Here is an 18,608-nt window from a genome sequence, read left to right on the forward strand (position 1 = left end):
TTAAAGATAATATATAATAAGGTACTGGTGTATTGGTTGTGGCAGATGTGGCATGCTAGTGTAAGATGCTAACAGTGGGAAATTGGCAGGAGTGAATGGGAACCCTCCAGATTATCTTTGCAACTTTTTAGTAAATCTAAGTCTACTCTAAAATATGAAGGTTATTTAAACAAATCAGGCCTGGCTTGGTGTAATCAGTGCTCCTGTCAAATGAGGGTTTCAGGTGGGAGACAGAGAAGGTAAACTAAAAACGTAGGGGTTTACGGGTGAGATGGTCTGAAGAACCAATTGTGAGTGCCTTGGTATAAACATTTTCCTTTCCTCACGTCTCACTCAATCCTTGTATCAACCACACTATTACAGTATTTCCTCCTTCTCCCAAAGGGGTCATTCCAAGACTCCCAGTGGATACCTGAAAACACAGCCAGCACCAAATCCTGCACACAAGCTCTTTGATACTAAGTTGGCCAATCTGATAACCGAGTGATTAGTGGGCAGGTAACCTACATAGGGTGGATACGCTGAACAAAGCGATAATTGCGATGGGACAGAGGAGGATGGTAAGAGATCTCAGCGCACTACTCAGAGCAGTGAGTGATTTTAAAATGTGACTTATTTATTTCTGGAGCTTTTCCACTTAATATGTTCGGATCACAACCGAATGTGGGTAGCTAAAATTATGGATAGGGAAGGTGCAGGTAAGAGGATAGGACAGTACCCACATTTTACAAATAGAGAAACCAAGTTCAGAGAGTGTTACAGTGTGAGCGGGCTCCCCTCCAGGATTCCTGCTGAAACTGCACCCTCACCGAGGTGGTATGAAGAGGTGGGGCCTTAGGAGGTGCTTAGGCATGAGCACCCTGCCTCATGAGTGACCAGGGCCTTAGAAAAGGCAATTTGTATTGGGCAATTTGTATTTTTGGGCAATTTGTATTTTCTGAGTTGAATCAGCTTTGGTATGAAACAGGGATACTGAAGCCTGTAGCCTGCGCCTGAGTTTTCTGGCCTTGACCTGGGACTGGGCTGAGCTCACGTTCTCTGTCTCTGGCTTTGCCCAGCCCAGCCCACACAACTCCCTGCATCTTCAAGGCCTCAGGCTGCAGGGCAGGGGAGCACAGGGTGGAGCTTCAGACTAAACTTGCTCGGAAGAGCTCCCTTGTCAAGGGCACAAGGAGGTCTTAGCAGCAGCTGCAGCTGCTCGGGGAAGCCAGAAAGTTCTAGTTTGCTGTGCATTGAAACAGCTGCTGGCCTGGGAAGGGGGCCTGTGAGCCCCGTTCTGGGGGTGAGAGCAACTCACCTGACCTTAAGAATCACACGAGGACACCTGGGGGACAGTGGCAGCCGACAACCTTGTTTTGTGCGCTCCTTTGGAAATAGAGATCTGCTTTGAGGGTGTTGTACGTTTTTCCAGCGCATGGCACACACAGAGCTGTGGACCACAGCGCCGCCTCTCAGACGTTGCCCCTCTGATGGCAAAGGGTGGGAGGTATTCCATGGCTCGCACCCCCATTTTGCGGATGAGGAAACCGAGGCTTAGCAAGGCGGTGATTTGTCTCAGGTGTCTGGGCTGGTGGGTGGTAGACGAGCCCTTTGGCATCTGCGGCTGCCAGGACCCTGCAGGGGCTCAGCTGACACCCTGCCACTTCCAGAGGAGGGGCTGGCCCTCTTGGGCACATTGTCCTGCCCCACACAGGTGATGGGGTACCTGTGAGTGCAGGACCATGTCGTGCACTTAGTGTGAGGATTATCCTGCTGCTCCTCTCAAGAGGAATCCGGATGGTGGCAGGTGGGCAGCTAGGTGTGGCCGGGGTGTGCATCTGGCTTGGGGACTGGACCACCCACCTCCGGCCCTGGCTGCAACATCTCTAGGAAGGGACAGTTGCAAGTGCGTGATATGTGGGAGAAGGCCTGATGTTTTGGGAAATGCACAAGGGCCTGGGAGTGAGACAGGTCCAGGTTCAAGGCCGATGCCACCTTAGGAGCGGGCTGACCTTGTGTGAGTTCATTTCTCTAAGCCCGTTTCTCCACCTGTAACATGGCGCCTGTAGCTCTGAGACTCTGGGTGCCTGTCCTCCCTCAGGGCTGACCTGCAGCCAGAGGCTGGGCCAGGCTTTGCTGGCTCGCCCGGGCCCTGGGCAAGCTGCTTTGTCTAGTTTCCTTTTCTCATTTGCAAAGTGGGGCTGGCAGAAGGCCGCCCTCAGAGCAGTGTGAGATTGAATGATGTCCCGGAGCCGGGCATGGTGGCACACACCTGGAATCCCAGCACCTGGGAGGCTAAGACAGGAGGATCGCAGTTTCAAAGCCTCCGCATCTTAATGAGACCCTGTTGGAAGATTAGCAATAAAAAGGGCTAATGGTGGGGCTTGGAAGTAGAACACCCTTGGATTTAATCCCTAGTACCAAAATGAAAAACATAAAATCCCGTGGTCTGAACACGGCACATGCTTCCTGCACGTACCAGTGATCTCCACCAGCATCAGTGTCGCTATTATCACCTTGTCATCCATGGCTACGAGCACGCAGCACCCCATGGCAGGAGCAGGCTCAGCCGAGGCCGCCATGATTGCTCAGAGACGCGCGCTAGCAGCAGGAGGAGGTAACACCCAGGAACTGCGCTCCCAGCGTGGATGGTCGCCGCGTGACTGTCCATGCGGGGTGTCAGGTGCCTTCTCCCCAGTTTCTGAGTCAGCAGGGCCAGGGCTGCCTGGCCTCAGATTCCCATCTGTCCCATGATTCTATGAACCCAAGGACTGAAGGCCAGGGCTGTGCTTAAGCTCATCAAAACACTCCTCTCTGGGAAGCTGGTTCCAGCCAGCACAGGAAAACCGTCAGCGCCCGCCTGGCTCTCGGCTCTCCTGTCCTCTGGGAAGCAGCTTCTGGCCTCCCGGCCTCCCTCCCAGCCGCTCCAAGGACCCTTCTGGGGAGAGTCCTCAGGCTTGCCAGGGCCCAGCCCAGGGGAGCTGCTTCTGCTGAGGCAACAAGGGTATCCACTAAACATGGCGCCCAGAGCTGCTCAGACCCAAGGGCAAGGGAGGATCTTGATCATGAGAAGAGAGGCCCTTGGCCATCTTTCCAGAGGAGGGTTGCGTTGATGATGAGCTTGGCGTGGAGAGGAGAGTTAACAGCTGCCCGGCTCCCACCCTGTGGACACCATAGCTTCTCAGCACCGGAAGCAAAAGTCAAGGAGTCCACTGTCTAGGACGCACAAGTAGTTTTGTTTTATAATATTTCCTTTCTTCTTTCCTTCCCTCCCTCTTTTCTATTTCCTTCCATTCTCTTTCTTTCTTTCTTTCTTTCTTTCTTTCTTTCTTTCTTTCTTTCTTTCTCTCTTCCACTCATTCTCTCTCTTTCAAACTGGGGATAAAACCCAGGGGCATTCTACCTCTAAGCTACACCTCCACCTATATTTTGTTATTTATTTATTTTTTGGAAACAGAGCCTCGCTAAGTTGCAGGAGGCCTCCCGAAATTGCTGAGACTGCCCACAAACCTGTGATCCTCCTGTCTCGGCCTACCTACCAAGTACTGGGATTACGGGCATGCACCACCACATCCGACTTCATTTTTACAATATTTCTATATATGTTTTCTCCAACTTGAATACATGCCCCAGAAAAGGGGAGATTTTCTTCCTTTTGTTTACTCAAAAGGGCAGGGAACTTATAGACACCAACCGCACGCCTGGTTTGTACCTAGTGCTGTGGCAGGCACCGAGCCGCGGTGTCTTATTGACCTGCCAACCTCCCCCAGAAATGGGCACTTGGCGGCCTTTGAGCACGGGCTCAGAGTGCTGCGGGGACCTCCCCTGGGCCTGGGGGCTTGTGGCTGGCGCTGGGCTGGTCCCTAGGCTCTCTGTTTCCATGGTGCCCACTCTTTCCTGGGCAGGCTGGCCTCCTTCAAGGTACTGGACCTGGTCACCCTAACCGCAGGCCAGATGAATTCAAAGCCCTCGGAAACAGAGCCTTGTGAAAGCCCAAGGCCAGGACTTAAAAATAAACACCAAGGCTTTGTACATTAAAAATAAAGACTTGCAGCCAGGCAGGGTGGTGCGTGTTTGTAATCCTAGCATTTAGGAGGCTGAGACAGGAGGATCATGGTTCACAGACAGCCTCAGCTACTTAGTGAAGCCCTTTGTATCTCAGTGAGACCCTGTTTCAAAATAAAGAATAAAAAATTGGGCTGGGGGTGTAGCTTGGAGGTAGAATGCCCTTGGGTTCCATTCCCAATACTGCAGAAAGAAAAGAAAAGGAAAGAAAAGAAAAAGAAAAAGACTTGGTCCCTCCTAGCAGGGTGGAGGTCTCAGGAACACCAGAGGCTCCAGGAGGAGGCTGCAGGGCTCCATTCTGCACCAGCCTCCAGAGGTCCTGGGCAGGGTGTGCAGAGGGAAGGCTGAAGTTTGCAGGGGGCCTGGTTATTCTAGCCCGGAGCCCAGCGGTCCTCAGCCCCCTTCCCTGGAGGAGCGTCCCACATGGGGGGCAAGCAGGCAGAGAGATAAGCAGGCCCTCATTCGTCTTTTTAATTGGCTTAGATGCTGGGAGGAGAGCTGTGTGTAATCCTGACTCTGGGCTGGCCTGGGTCCAGGCACCAGACCCTGGGCCTCGCCGTGTGGGCTGAGAGGGAGGCCACGGGCGGCCTGGACCTGCAGGCAGTGCCCGGGGTGGGGTGGGTTCAGGGGGACAGGGTGGGAGGCTGCGACGTGCAGTCAGAGGCAGGCTGGCTGCTCCGGCATCTCAGAAATTTAAAACAGCAACTCCGCGACGGAAATAGACACATTTTAAAGAATCCGAGGCATCTGAAGGGCCCTCCTAACTCATTCCTGGGCCTGGGGGTGGAGGCCGAGCGAGCAGTGTGGGTTAGAGAGACCCCGGAAGAGGTGCTGGTCGCAGCTCAGAAAGCTCCCCTAGCAACCGCGACAGGCACGCGATCAGCGGACCCAGGTCCCTCAGCTTGGCCAAGCCGTTGGTCACCATCGGCGCCGGTTGGTTTATTCTCCCCTTTGGGTCCCTGAAGCAATCTAGTGGTAAATACAGGGTAGGTACACGCCTTCCATATTGCCGGCGAGGCTGCCGCCACGGCTCGGGGTAGTTCTATGGCATCCCTAGACCCAAGAATCGCAGGAAGGGAGCAGTTCAAATAAGGGCATGGCCTCCCAAGGTTTCACTACCAGTCTCACTAACAGGTATGGGGAGGGGAAAGGGGGATCCAGAGGGTCTGGGGGAATCCAGAGGAAAATACTCCAAGTGCCCTGTACATGTATTTTTTTAAAATCATTTTGATGTATAATTATATTGCACTCAGAAAAGTAGAAAATAAATAAATACATCTTAGCCAGGCGTGGTGGCGCACGCTTGTAATCCCCGCACTTGGGATGCTGAGACAGGAGGATCACGCAGGTTCGAAGCCAGCCGCGCGCGCTGGCTTAGGAGACCCTGTTTCCAAATGAAAATAATGTAAAAATAGGTCTGGGAGTGTAACCCGGAGGTAGAAGGGCTTCCAGGAACCCCAGTACCACCAAAAAAAGAAAAAGAAAAAAATAAAATAAATAAATACATCTTGAACCCAAGGCTAAGGAAGACGCGGGGCCCCAGAGGCCTGGAGAAGGGCCAGGTCCCCGAGCTGGACTCTCCTGGGTGCTCACCTGGGCATCTCAGGTGGCGAATTGTAAACCTGGCCTGTTCTGGGGTGAATGTCCTGGCCCAGCCCGTTGTCTCGGTCCCTCTCAGCCACTCCTTGACAAGAGGCAGGCCTAGGCGAGGAGCCCGCGCAGGGCACGAGCGGCCAGCCTCGGGAAGCAGAAGGGCTTTCCAAAAACGTGGAGGAGGGCTCTGCTCAGATTCTTAGATAGTTTTTGTTTGCTTTAAAAATAATGTTTAAAGTCATGGTGGCTTTTGACTGTATATCATCAGCCTCCTTCCAGTGTTGAGGCCCTTGAGCCTCCCTGCCTCCATGTCCCAGGGAGAAGTGAAGGCTACAGAGAACCCCAGTGCTGGGCCGGGGCGGGACCAGAGGCCGTAGAGCAGCCCAGCACAGGAGCACTGCATCGAGTTTCCAGCAGATGGCAGCAGTGCGTCCAGGGGAAAGGCACCTTTTCTAATTCACATAATGGCCTGTTTGGGTCACTGGTGGTCAGGGTGGCGCCAGGGTGGTGGCTTAGACTTTACCTAATTTTACTCCACCATTTGACAGGTGTAGAGTACCCCTTGTCAAAAGTTTAGGAGTCGGGGTAGCTGGGCCCGAAGCCCACAGGGTTATTTCTCTAAGAGGAAGTGTCAATGTGCTCTTGAGTTCTGGAGGAGGGAATCTGCCTTATTGATCACTGGCTCTGCTGTCTCTGTACCCATGTGATAAACATGTCCGGAGGTGCGGTTGACCGAACTCAGCAGATTGGGGCCAGAGGACTGGACAGGAGCGTCTGTCTCCTCTGCCCACCACTCTGGGGGCTCCCTCCCACTTCGCTCATGGCTGCCCCATCTCGGCTGCCATCTTTAAACTTTGCACACTACACATTCACAACGTGCACGCACTTGGAGACCACCCCATCTGCACAGACAGCAGTGGGAGGGGATGGAGGCCATGGTCCTCAGTCTCTTGCCCTTTTTAAAAAAATCCCCCCAAGGCTGGATGGAGCAAGGCAGAAAAGACCTTGCAGCTTTGCAAGTCTGGAGGGGGCTAAAAAAACTGCCCCCACCCCAGTGTCCCACCCCTCAGCCCCCTCCTCCAGGAACCCCTGACAGTAAGCATGCTCGACCTGCTGTCAGCCAGGGAGACTTTGGCCAACGCCACGTCAGCCACGTTGCTCCTAATCTCACGGAGGACGGAGGTAAGGCAGAGCAGGCAGGGACCAGGTTCTTTATCCGCGTCACACAGATATAAACAAGAGCAGGGAATGATGATGGGGAGGCCCTTCCAGGCCGGTCTCCCTGCCGGCTGCTTCTCCAGTGGAGCCCCCAGCGGGGCCCTAATGGCTCAGGGGATAGTAGCTTGTTACTCTTATCCCCCCCGCAAAAGCACCTCCGCCAAGACTCGCTTGCGCTTGTGCCGTGTTCTGGACTTCTCGGTAATCCTCTCATTTATGTACAAAGACAAGGAGATCAAAGCCCCCGCGGCCGCGTGAAATGTGGCAGAGCTGGGAGTTCTGCATCCATTAAAGCTGATGAATGCTTCGTCCCAACAAAGGGGCAGCAGATAGCCGCCCTGCCAGACAGGGAGAGGCTGAGGTGGTCCCTGGCTGGGTAGGAAACTCCGACCAGGAGGAGGAACTGGGGAGATGAAGCCAGAGCCAGGCCCCTAGTCTCTGCCACATCCCAGGCTTTATTGGGGGGGGCGCTACTAGAAATTGAGCCCAGGAGCATTCTGCCTCTGAACTATACTTGAAATAGGGTTTCACTACGTTGCTGAGGGGCTCACTTTACTGCCAAAGGTTAGCTTTGAACCTGCAGTCCTTCCATCCCAGCTTCGCAAGGACTCAGCACCTCTACTCTCTAAAGGAAGCTCGAGGAGCCAGGTGTGGTTCTGCATGTTTGTAATCCTGGTACTTGGGAGGCTGAGACAGGAGGGTTGCTGGTTTGTGGCCAGCCTCGGCAACTTCTAAGGCCCTTTGCGACATAGTGAGACCCCGTTTCAAAATAAAAATAGGGCTGGGGGTGTAGTAGTTCGGAGGTAGAATGCCCCTGGGTTCCATCCCCAGTACCGCAAATAAAATAAAATAAAATAAAATAAAGGACATTTGATGTTTGCTCAGTCTCCTGAAGGGCAGTCTTTCCAGAACCATCCACAGCAGCTGTGTGGCAGGGGGAGAATGCCAGGTGAGGAGGGGGAGGAGGAACCTGAAAGGAAGGAGGTGGACAAAAGGAACTCAGCGCGGGCAGCACTCTTAAAAATCTGGTGACTGTAGCATTCACCTGCAACCCAGCCTCTTGCCATCCTGATTCCGCGGGAGCCCTGATTCTCCATGGCAGGCGAGGGTGCTCCCCAGAGCTCCGCAGAGGACAGACCTGCGAGCCAGGAGCAGTGCCCCTGCCCAGCCCCAGGGGGACAGAGGCCACTGTTCAGCCCTGGATGACAGATGACGGGGCGGCTTAAATGGGAGTGTGTGTGTGAGAGAGAGAGACGGGGGAGAGAGAGGCTGTGTGCCACGCCTCCTCCCTCTGCTGTGCCTTGCCCAGGGCACAGACCGCACCTCTGAACCTCCCTGAGAGCCAGCGAGCTGCACTGGAGCCTGCGACTGCCGTTCTGCGTGTATACCCTGTGTGCATTCGAGTGCAGCCTCCGCCCCCCGCCCTGTCTCTCAGCTGGTCGGGTCGGGTATGCGGTGGAGTCCCTGGAGATGCCAGGGTGTGGGCATCCTGCTGCTGCACCGCCACGGGACCCTAGCGGGCTGTGAGTGGGCCCCAGGCTGCCAAGGGAGGAACTGCTCCTCGCGTTCCTTGGCGTCCCAGAGCTGGGCTTATGGGCTGCTAGAACCGGAAGCTCAATCTGCCAGAACCGGAAGCTCAATCTGCCAGAACCGGAAGCTCAATCTGCCAGAACCGGAAGCTCAATCTGTGAGTCCCTCCCGCCTGCCTCTCTTTGTCGTGGGAAGCTGCGGTGTTGCTGGGGTCTGCTGGTCCCCTCTCACACCTGTCTCTGCCTTAAAGCTAGAAAGCCACGGCCAGCAGCGCCTACAGTCCTCACACCTGGGGAACCAGTAGCGCTTCCCCGAGAAAGCAACGTGGTGCTTCCAATTCCCTGAGTCCCCGGTGCCTAAAATGGCATGCATCCGCCATGACCTCTGTTGCTGACCTCAAAATTTAATGAAACAAAACAAGGAATTCGATAAAAGCAATTATTTTTTCCCCCTCGAATGCTGGTTCTTGAGGAAAGACAAGTTTATTCAGGAGAAGGAGAGGGAGAGGGAGACTTCTGCACTCCTTTGAGGAAGCTCCTGTTTTTCTGACAGTTTCTGTCTTGTGCAGATTCAGGACATGGTTTAGTTTTTAAGATTGTGCTTAACCATTTGGACATGGGGCACATACCTGGAATCCCTGAACTTGGGAGGCTGAGACAGGAGGATCACAGGCTTGAGGCTAGCCTCAGTACCTTAGCAAGGCCCTCCACAACTTAGTGAGACCTTGTTGAATGTAACTTGAGGGTAGAACAGCCCTGGGTTCAATCCTCAGTATCACACACATACACACAAAGTTGTGCTTAATTTCATAGCACTCACAATACCCTGAAGTGTCCATTGACACATGAACAGATAAAGAAAATGTGGTGAATACACAGTGTGGATAACATTCGGCTCTAAGAAGGGTGAAATCTTGTCATTCGATGTAACGCGGACAGACACGGGGGACATTATATTAAGTGAAATAAGCCAGGCGCAGAGAGACAAATCCCGCAAGTTCTCACGGGGACATGGGAGTTTGAAAGGCTGATGTGTAGGACGAGGGGTAGATTAGTGCTCACGAGGGGCTTTGCCCAAGATCCAGGTCCTGTCAGAGCTGTGCTGGCGCTGTCCCTTCCAGCCCGTGCTGTGTGAGGAATGAATCCTCTGCGCTGGCAGTGTGGCAGGTGCAGGCACACACTAAGCGCTTCCCTTGAGAGGAGTCCTCCTCCTTCCCCCTCCCGGCTTCCCTGTGTCCAAGCAGGGCTTGGAGGCCCCTGGAGGCTGAGTCCCTGCCGCAATCTGCTCAGGGGACTTCTACCACAAACCCTGACCCTTAGCCCTAACCTGACCACGCGCCCTGTTGCCGCAGATGGCAAACCCATGCCCCATCCCCACTCACGGTCAACCCACAGGGGGTCTTCAGGCACAATTAGGCCTTGAGGATGGAGCTCTTCAGTGGGCTTTGTAGGGTAAGGGAGAAGGCAGTCATCTGCCAACCCAAAGTGGACCCTTGCCAGACACCTGCCATACTGGCATTCTGACTTCCAGCCTCCAATCGTATGCGAAGTGTGTTTCTGTTGCAGATCAGTTGCCAAGATCCCCAGGGTCCTTTATAAAGTAACTAAATGGGACCAGCTAGCCCAGCTCTCAAGTGGCCGTTTAGCCTTGAGGTCTTGAGTCCCCTTCATGACACCATCTTTACGAATAGATAGACTGCCTTTGTGGCCCTTCCCGGGACCTAGCATCTTGGGAAAGGACTTTGGGAGAGGCTGAGTCATCGGGGAAGGTGCTGCCTGGTGTGGCTCCTCTGTGCCTGGGCACTGTGCTTGGTGTCGTGCAACCCGATGGAAGGTCCTCCCTTCCACTTATAGAAGAGGAGTGGTCCCATGCAATCCAAAGGCAAATATGGGGGAATTCCAGGAGGAAGTAAAGAAGCCAGAGGGGAGCAGAGGCCTCTTAGAACATCCCTCTGCGCACCCCATGAACAGGGGGCCCGGGGCGCACCTGCAGGGGCTGTGTGCCGGGCAGCCAGTCCTCTGCGGCTGTTCTCAGCCAGGCTTAGCCAAGGGTGCCGCACCTCCCCGTTCATCAGACTCGCTGCGAATGCTGTGTGTTTACACATCTTCTATAAGATGAGAGCCTTGGCCTCAACAGGGCCCCTCCTGGCAGCAGAAAGAGTGGAGACCCTGACCAGCTGCTGGCCCCTGCCTGACCCCTGTAACCCAGAGCGATCACAGGGAGACAGTCCTGCGGTGGCCCAGGACCACCAACGATGCCGCCAGGATGAAGGCGGCTGGTGCAGCCAGGCAGGCAGGAAGGGAAGGGGCCGTCGGTGGGGAGCAGGGCACACCCACCGTGCGAATGGACGGCAGTCTGAATGTGGGCGCGTGTCCACGGAGCCCTCTGCACATGCTATTTGTTCTCACAGCAGCCCCGGAGGTAGGTACTGTTTCCCAGAGCTAGGGAAACTGAGGCACACAGCAAGGACTGCTCTGGAGTTATAGCCCCCGAGGAGGTGGCAGGAACAGGATTCTCACCCAGGAGTGTTCACCTGGAGCTCTGATGGCATTCCTCCACCACCATCACCACCAGCACCGCTATCATCCACCTCTCCTGTGAAACGTGTCCCCTCATGCCTCTCTTATACTGGTTTAGCAAATCCTCTTTTCTCAAAGAGAGTAACAAAGAAACTCCACCTTGACTTGTCAGAATTATACAGTGGGAAGGGCCTAAAGGATCTAGAGATGATGACGATGACGACGACGATGATGATGGTGGTACCGGTGGGTGGTGATGAGAGTGGTGATGATGATGGTGATGGTGAGATAATGGTGGTGATGGTGATGATGGTGATGGTGGTGGTGATGGTGACGGTGATGGTGGTGATGGTGATGGTGGTGGTGATGGTGATGAGGGTGATGATGGTGATGATGGTGATGGTGGTGGTGACGGTGATGAGGGTGATGATGGTGATGATAGTGATGGTGGTGGTGACGGTGATGGTGATGGTGATGATGGTGATGGTGATGGTGGTGATGATGGTGATGGTGATGATGGTGGTGGTGGTGATGGTGATGATGGTGATGGTGGTGATGATGGTGATGGTGATGATGGTGATGATGATGGTGATGGTGAGATAATGGTGGTGATGGTGATGATGGTGATGGTGACGATGATGGTGGTGATGGTGGTGGTGATGGTGATGAGGGTGATGATGGTGATGGTGGTGGTGATGGTGATGAGGGTGATGATGGTGATGGTGGTGGTGACGGTGATGGTGATGATGGTGATGGTGATGATGGTGGTGGTGAGGGTGGTGATGATAATGGGTGATGGTGAGATAATGGTGGTGGTGGTGATGGTGATGATGGTGATGGTGATGATGATGGTGATGGTGAGATAATGGTGGTGATGATGATGGTGATGATGGTGATGGTAATGATGGTGGTGGTGATGGTGATGATGGCGGTGATGGTGATGGTGATGGTGGTGGTGGTGATGATAATGGTGGTGATGGTGATGGTGGTGATGATGGTGATGGTGATGATAATGATGGTGGTGGTGATGGTGATGATGGTGGTGGTGATGGTGGTGATGATGATGATGGTGATGGTGATGGTGGTGATGATGATGATAATGATGGTGGTGGTGATGGTGATGATGGTGGTGGTGATGATAATGATGGTGATGATGGTGGTGGTGATGGTGGTGATGATGATGATGGTGATGGTGATGGTGATGGTGGTGGTGAGGGTGATGATGGCAGTGATGGTGATGGTGATGGTGGTGGTGGTGATGGTGGTGATGATGATGATGGTGATGGTGATGGTGGTGATGATGATGATAATGATGGTGGTGGTGATGGTGATGATGGTGGTGGTGATGATAATGATGGTGATGATGGTGGTGGTGATGGTGATGGTGGTGATGGTGATGATAATGATGGTGGTGGTGATGGTGATGGTGGTGGTGAGGGTGATGGTGGTGTAGAGATGATGCCATTATGATTGTAGTTACAGTGCCCCACATCCAAATTCAGACTCTGCCACATACCTGCCAGCACCTGGGCCACTTACTACTCAGTGTCTCGTCAGCTGTGGTGGAGATCCCCAGAGTCCCCTGCTAGGACTGTAAAGATGCTGCTCCCAGCGCAATGGCTGCTCCACAGTAGGGACACAGTCAGCAGTAGGCACCATGGCTCTCACATACAAAGAGAAGGCAACAGAAGGCACATCTCCTCAGGACATCCAAGCTGTGGAGCCCTTGCTACTGGGAGGCTGGCCACGTCCTGTAGGGGCTGGCCTGGTCCAAGGGGAGCTGGCAGCCATGGACCACTGCCAGGCACGGGGTTGGTGAGTGCCTATTTCCAACCTCTTGCTGCCTCCTTCAAGCAGGACGGGCAGCAGCGATGGCCTGTCTGGGCCTCGCAGGCAGTAAGGCTGTTATGCTCTCCCTGCGCCCACCCAGAGCTGATAACCCAGGAGGGCAGCGGAAACCGGCAGGGATGGGGTGAGGCGGTGGATGAAAGAGGCCCAGTGTCAGGAGGCTGCTTAGAGCCCCAGGGCGGGACCCAAGTGCCTCTGTCCCGGGGGGTCACGTCATCCATTCTCTGCCACCAGGCACAATTGCAGGGAGCCATCCATCACTGCCTGGCTGCCAGCCTCCTCCTTCCGCAAATGCATTAGCGCATTCTCCTTCTAGAAGACCCAGGCGGCAGGACAGTAAACCGCCAGCGCCTCCCTTATCCACCCTGCCCATTAGCCACCCAGCCCTCCCCAAAGGTCGCTGGCCTCTCTTGGTGGGCATCACCGGGATCCCTTCGCTGCATATTTACATACACACAAGTGTGTATGTGCGTGTGTGTGCGTGTGTATGTGTGTGTGTAAAATCATATGATGTGTTTTTCTGCACTGCATCCATGATGTCTTGGTCCTTTTTCCATATCTCTTTGGGCAGAAGTATCCATTCCTCTAAAGGCAGATGGGTGGTCCATAAGGCCAACAGGACTTTATTTTCCTTTGCAGTGAGGTATGTGGAGTTACAATGGTGAGCGCTGCAGAGACGAGGAGTGTACATTTATCTTCAGGGATGAGGGCATGTTTGACGGTGGGGTAAATTTCTAGACGAGCAGCAGATCCATCAGTGTACATACCCCTCTACGATTTTGGGTGGTACTGCCTACAATTCCCCAAACACCTTATCACGTGATCCACCCGTCAGCCTTTATGAGGAGTCAGCTCCCACGTCTGCGCCAATGTCTGTCTTTGACTACTGGCACATCACTGCCATTTTGCAATCTGATGGCAACAAGTTAACACACTCCTAGTTAGTTTGCGCGTCCCCATGCACTGGGTGGGGGGCTGGCGCCTTTTGCTGTGTTTATTAGCTCTTGATAGGGCTCTCTGAGCAGCGCCTGTTCTTATCATCTGTCCATTTGTCTTCGGGGTGTTTAGAAAGAGGAAGCACTCCTTAAGTTTTCTTTGTAGTAATCCTTTGTTATACAGCGCTGCAAATATTTCCTTCCTGTCTGACACTTACTTTAACTTTGATCACAAGTCTTTCTAGGTTTCCCTCTGCCGGATTAGCAGGGATGGCACCTGACGCTTTGGGAGATGTAATCCACCTTCCTCCCGCTCCGATCCGGTGACCACTCCCAGCCACCCTCTGCTGAATGCCCATGTGTGCCAGCCGGCCCTTCTTCTGCGGGCTGCCGAGAGACCAAATGATCCCAGCACGGCCTCCGACTAGGGAATGCGCTTGACGAATGGGGAGCGGCTCCAGGAGCTGGCGAAGGCCAAGTGCGGCCGGGAGTTACGCCTTGGTCTGTCTGGCCCAGACTCTAGAAACCGAGTTTCTCTTCCTCTCAGTCTTGCGGCTTTTCTTAGGGCTCAGACCGCCGAGCCTGAGCCCTGCTTGCGTGTGTCGATTTGGCTCACCCTGTTATGAGCTATGGGAGGTAGACAAAGAATACAACAGTGACCCGTCTGCAAGCAACTGTGTATCCCGGGCACTCGCGGAGCGCCGCCTGTGAGCCAGGCTCCGTGCCGAGGGCTGGGGACGCTAGGAGGGATACAGCTCGACTCAGGGAGGGGCCGCGCAGCCCAGCCCTTGCTCACTTCACTTTGGCTGCTCGTTCACGCAGAAGTATCCGTGGATTGCTGGGCGTGGTGGCGCACGCTTGTAATCCCCACACTTGGGAGGCTGAGACAGGAGGATCGCATGGGTTCGAAGCCAGCCTCAGCTACTTACTGAGGCTCTCAGCAACTTAGTGAGACCCTGTTTCCAAATAAAATATAAAATAGGTCTGGGAGTATAGCCCGGAGGTAGAGAAGCCCCTGGGTTCCACCCCCAGTAACACCAAAAAAAAAAAAAAAAAAAAAAAAAAGAAGTATCTGTGGATGACCTGGGACACAGGAACATCACACGTGTTTTCGTTCTCAGAAGTGGTGTGTGGAGGTGATGTTGGGCTTAGTGCTAGGGGCTAGAAATAAGTGAGATGATGCTGTGAGCTACTGCGGGAACCTTACAGGTGAGCCAGAAACCGCACACTCGAGACAAGAGGTCAACGCTGGGACCCTCGCCCGAGTCTTTGGCTGTTTCCTGCCTCGATGCCCTGGATTGATTAGGTTCGTGTGAGGACCTGCCCGGCCGTGCACACACATGCACGTGCACGCACACCCCTTCTCTGTCTGCAGAGCATTCTCTTTGCTCTCTGGAGAGTGGAGGGCATGTAGCCCGGCCATGTCTGCGAGGCCAGGCCCTAGCGGTTCATGGGAAAAGGCCAGTCACGGTCCAGGGCAGTGAGCACGAGGCTAATTTTAGCTGAGAGCGGCAGAGTGACCTTGGTACGGGGTGGTGGCGGGGGCTCTTGCAGAGATGCCCCTACATGGTACCCTGGCCCTTCCAGAGGCATCGCTGAGATTAGAGCCCCCCCCCGCCCCGCTCCGCCTGCCTGGGCTGTGCTGTCCGCTCCGGGCAGCCCCCCCTTCACCTCATCAGTCCTCCCTAATCTGCTTTCAGACCCACTGGACGGGCTCCATCAGCCTGTCAGCCTCTGCTGCCCACCGGGGCCTGGTGGCCTGGGCCGAGCTGCAGGGTGCAGCGGGGCGGGGGGGTGAACAGGGTGGGAAGCCGGAGCAGGGGCTGGCAGGCTGGTCCCGGGAAGGTATTATCTGGCCTTCAGCTCCTAAGTGTGTTTGGGGGAGGGAGAGCGCACAAATTAACATCCTACTGCATGCACAACACTGCGCCTGCAGCTCTATGTATACTCTGCTCCCGACTCTCTTGGAGATAGCTATTTTTTTTTCCCCCCGGTACTGGGGATGGAACCCAGGGGCATTGTACCTCCGAGCTACACCCCAGCCCTGTTTTTTTAGTCTTTTTTAAATTTTTGAAACAGGGTCTCACTGAGTTGTGAAGGGCCTCGTTAAGTAGCTGAGGCTGTCCACGAACCGGGATCCCCCTTCTCAGCCTGCTGACTTCTGGGATTACAAGCCTGCGCCACCATGCCCGGCTTCCATGCATTCATTTAAAGAAGATGAAGGGTTAAATAACTTTCCAGAGGTCCCACCACCGGGAAGAGGCAGAGCTCAGGCGCACGGCACACCCTACCGCACTCCCCCAAAGCCCGTTTTCCTTTCGCAATGGGACCTGCAGCTGGCAAGGGAGTGAGTCCCAGAGGATCAGGGTCCTGCGGTGGTATCTGGGGCCAGCCCAGCTCCAGCCTCCCGTGACAGGCAATGCTGGAGTCTGGCTCTGTCGCTCTCCCGGGGCTCTGGCGGAGGAGGTTCTACAGAGGCTGGGTCCTCGCTCTGGGGGCTCCACACAGACCACAACCCTGTGGGCCTCAGGCTCCACATCTACAAAATAGGGCCAGGGAAAGAACCTGCTTCTTCGTGCAGCCAGATGAGACCGTGCGCGACAAGCAGAGCTCAGGGCCCAGGCAGGCTAGCTCTGGACGGTCCTGGGCAGGCTAGCTTCCGATTGTCCACAGCACTCTGGGGGCAGACGCGGGGCCTCCTCGGACACGGACCCTGTCTTGCTCCTGGCTGTACCTCTCCAGGGTCAAGCGAGGGCCCAGAGGTCACAGAATCCCTGCGGTGCCAAGTAGGCATCTCCCTCTGCACCCACGGACTCCAACTGTGCCCTTATCTCTGGACACTCCCTCGGGGGCTATTTTTAGGCCTTCGGTGATGTCAGGCAGAGTTGTCACTCTATGAATCATTGACAGAGAGCTGAGCTCACGCAGGCACCTCTGGCCACTGCCCCCTCTGGGGACCACTGCGCCCATACCATCAGGCCCCGGTGGCCCGTCCATACAGGTGTCTCACTGCTCCTCTGCCAGCTCCCCCAGCCCTCCTGCCATTGTTTACAAACGGTTTGCTTAACCTTGTTTAAAAAATTGCCAAGTGGGAGTGCAGTAGCACACTCCTAGTACTTGGGAGGATTATGGATACAAGCCTCAGCCGCTTAATGAGACCCTCACCAACTCAGTGAGACCTTGATTCAAAACTAAAAAATAAAGTAGCTCAGGGGCAGAGTGCCCTTGGGTTCAATCTCTAGTGCCACAACAAAACAAAACAAAAAGGTCACCCTTCTTCCAAGGGTTGTACAACTGCGTGGCCATGTTCCCCGCCCCCCACCCGCCCCTGTTTCTCAACTCTCAAGAGCATGGTTAGTTTCAGTGACACTGTTGGGTCCCAGGATTTGCAGGCTGAACCCCACTTTTAAAAATAAAAATGAGCTGGGCGTGGTGACATACCCTTGTAATCCCAGTACTTGGGAGGCTGAGACAAGAGGATTGAAGGTCTGAAGCCAGCCTCAGCAGCTTAGTGAGGCCTTCTGGAACTTAGTGCGATCCTGTTCCCAAATCAAACATAAAATATGTCTGGAGGTGTAGCTTGGAGGTAGAAGGCCCCTGGGTTCCACCCCCAGTACTACACACAAAAAAATAAAACTGAAAATGAAAAGGGCTGGGGGTACAGCTTGGGGTTAGAACACCCCGAGTTCAGTCCCCAGCACCACCACAGCAATGTACTTCCTACCAAACAGTGTGCTTGGAAAGGCCCAAGACGGCAAGGCCTGGGACAACCCGAGTCTTGGTTTTTAGTCCCTGAAGGACTATGCAGTAGAAACGATCCTGCAATAGTTAGCTAAGGGCGGCTTTATCTTCGGAGTAGATCTGAATTTTGCGATACGAGTTGGCTCACAGCCCAAGTCACAGCTTGGCGTTTTCTTTATTTGTAGATGGGAAGTTGATTCACACAAATATTGTTTTTGAAACTAGCCAATTGGTTACGAGACGACACTCATACCCACCCAGTGTTATTTCAAACAGAAATAACAGTGGTGTTTATGTGTCCAGATATGCTAAGGGCCGGGCGCTGTCCCCAGCAATCCCCGTGTTGAAGTCCTAACCCCAGCACCGCACATGTGACTGCACGTGGAGACGGGGCCTTCACAGGGGGGTGACTGGGGTCGCGGGGGTGGGCCTCCTGCAGCTGCTGTCCTTACAGGAGGAGATCAGGGCACAGACGCATCCCGAGGGACACCCCGTGGGGACACAGGGAGATGGCGGCGGCCGCAAGCCGGGGGCGGGGAGGCCAGGAGACACCGCTGTGCCTAGCCATGCTGGACTTCCAAGGGCGGCCGGAGGACAATGGTTTGCCGTCGAAGCTGCCCAGTTGGTGGTGTTCGTTCCAGCACACTAACTCTCCAAGTCCTCTCCAAGTCCTTCCACCAGCCCGCCGGGGAGGCACAGACCAGGAAGCCGAGGCTCGGGGCCACTGAGCTTCTCCATTGCACTGCTGTGTGGAGCCAGCAGCCAGCTCCTCCATCCAACCCCTCGTGCTCCTTCCCAAGTGCTGCCTGCAGAGGGGAGACCAGGCCGCTCGGCAGACAGGCCTCGAAGTGCTGAAAGCCCCAGACGGGGCCACCGGGCCGCGGGAACGGCTCCGGACGCCCCCTTTGGAGGCCGCAGTAGCACTAATACCATCAGCATTCCCACGCAGTTAGCCCAGACAGGCCCCAAGCCGGCCCCATGTGCGTCTCAGCAAGCCCAAGCTGGGGCGTGGGGACCGAGGCTCAGAGAAGCTAAGCAAATGCCCAGGGTCACAGTCCTGGGAGAGGAAGTACTGGGATTTGAACCCTGGTCTTCTGAGCCTGAGGAACTTGCTGTTGAGGTAGCCATCACTGCCGTGTGTCCTGGTCCTGGGAAGGGACAGGCCAGGTACATCTCCATC

Source organism: Muscardinus avellanarius (genome assembly GCF_963383645.1).
Source record: "Muscardinus avellanarius genome assembly, chromosome: 14".
Classification (NCBI taxonomy): Eukaryota; Metazoa; Chordata; class Mammalia; order Rodentia; family Gliridae; genus Muscardinus; species Muscardinus avellanarius.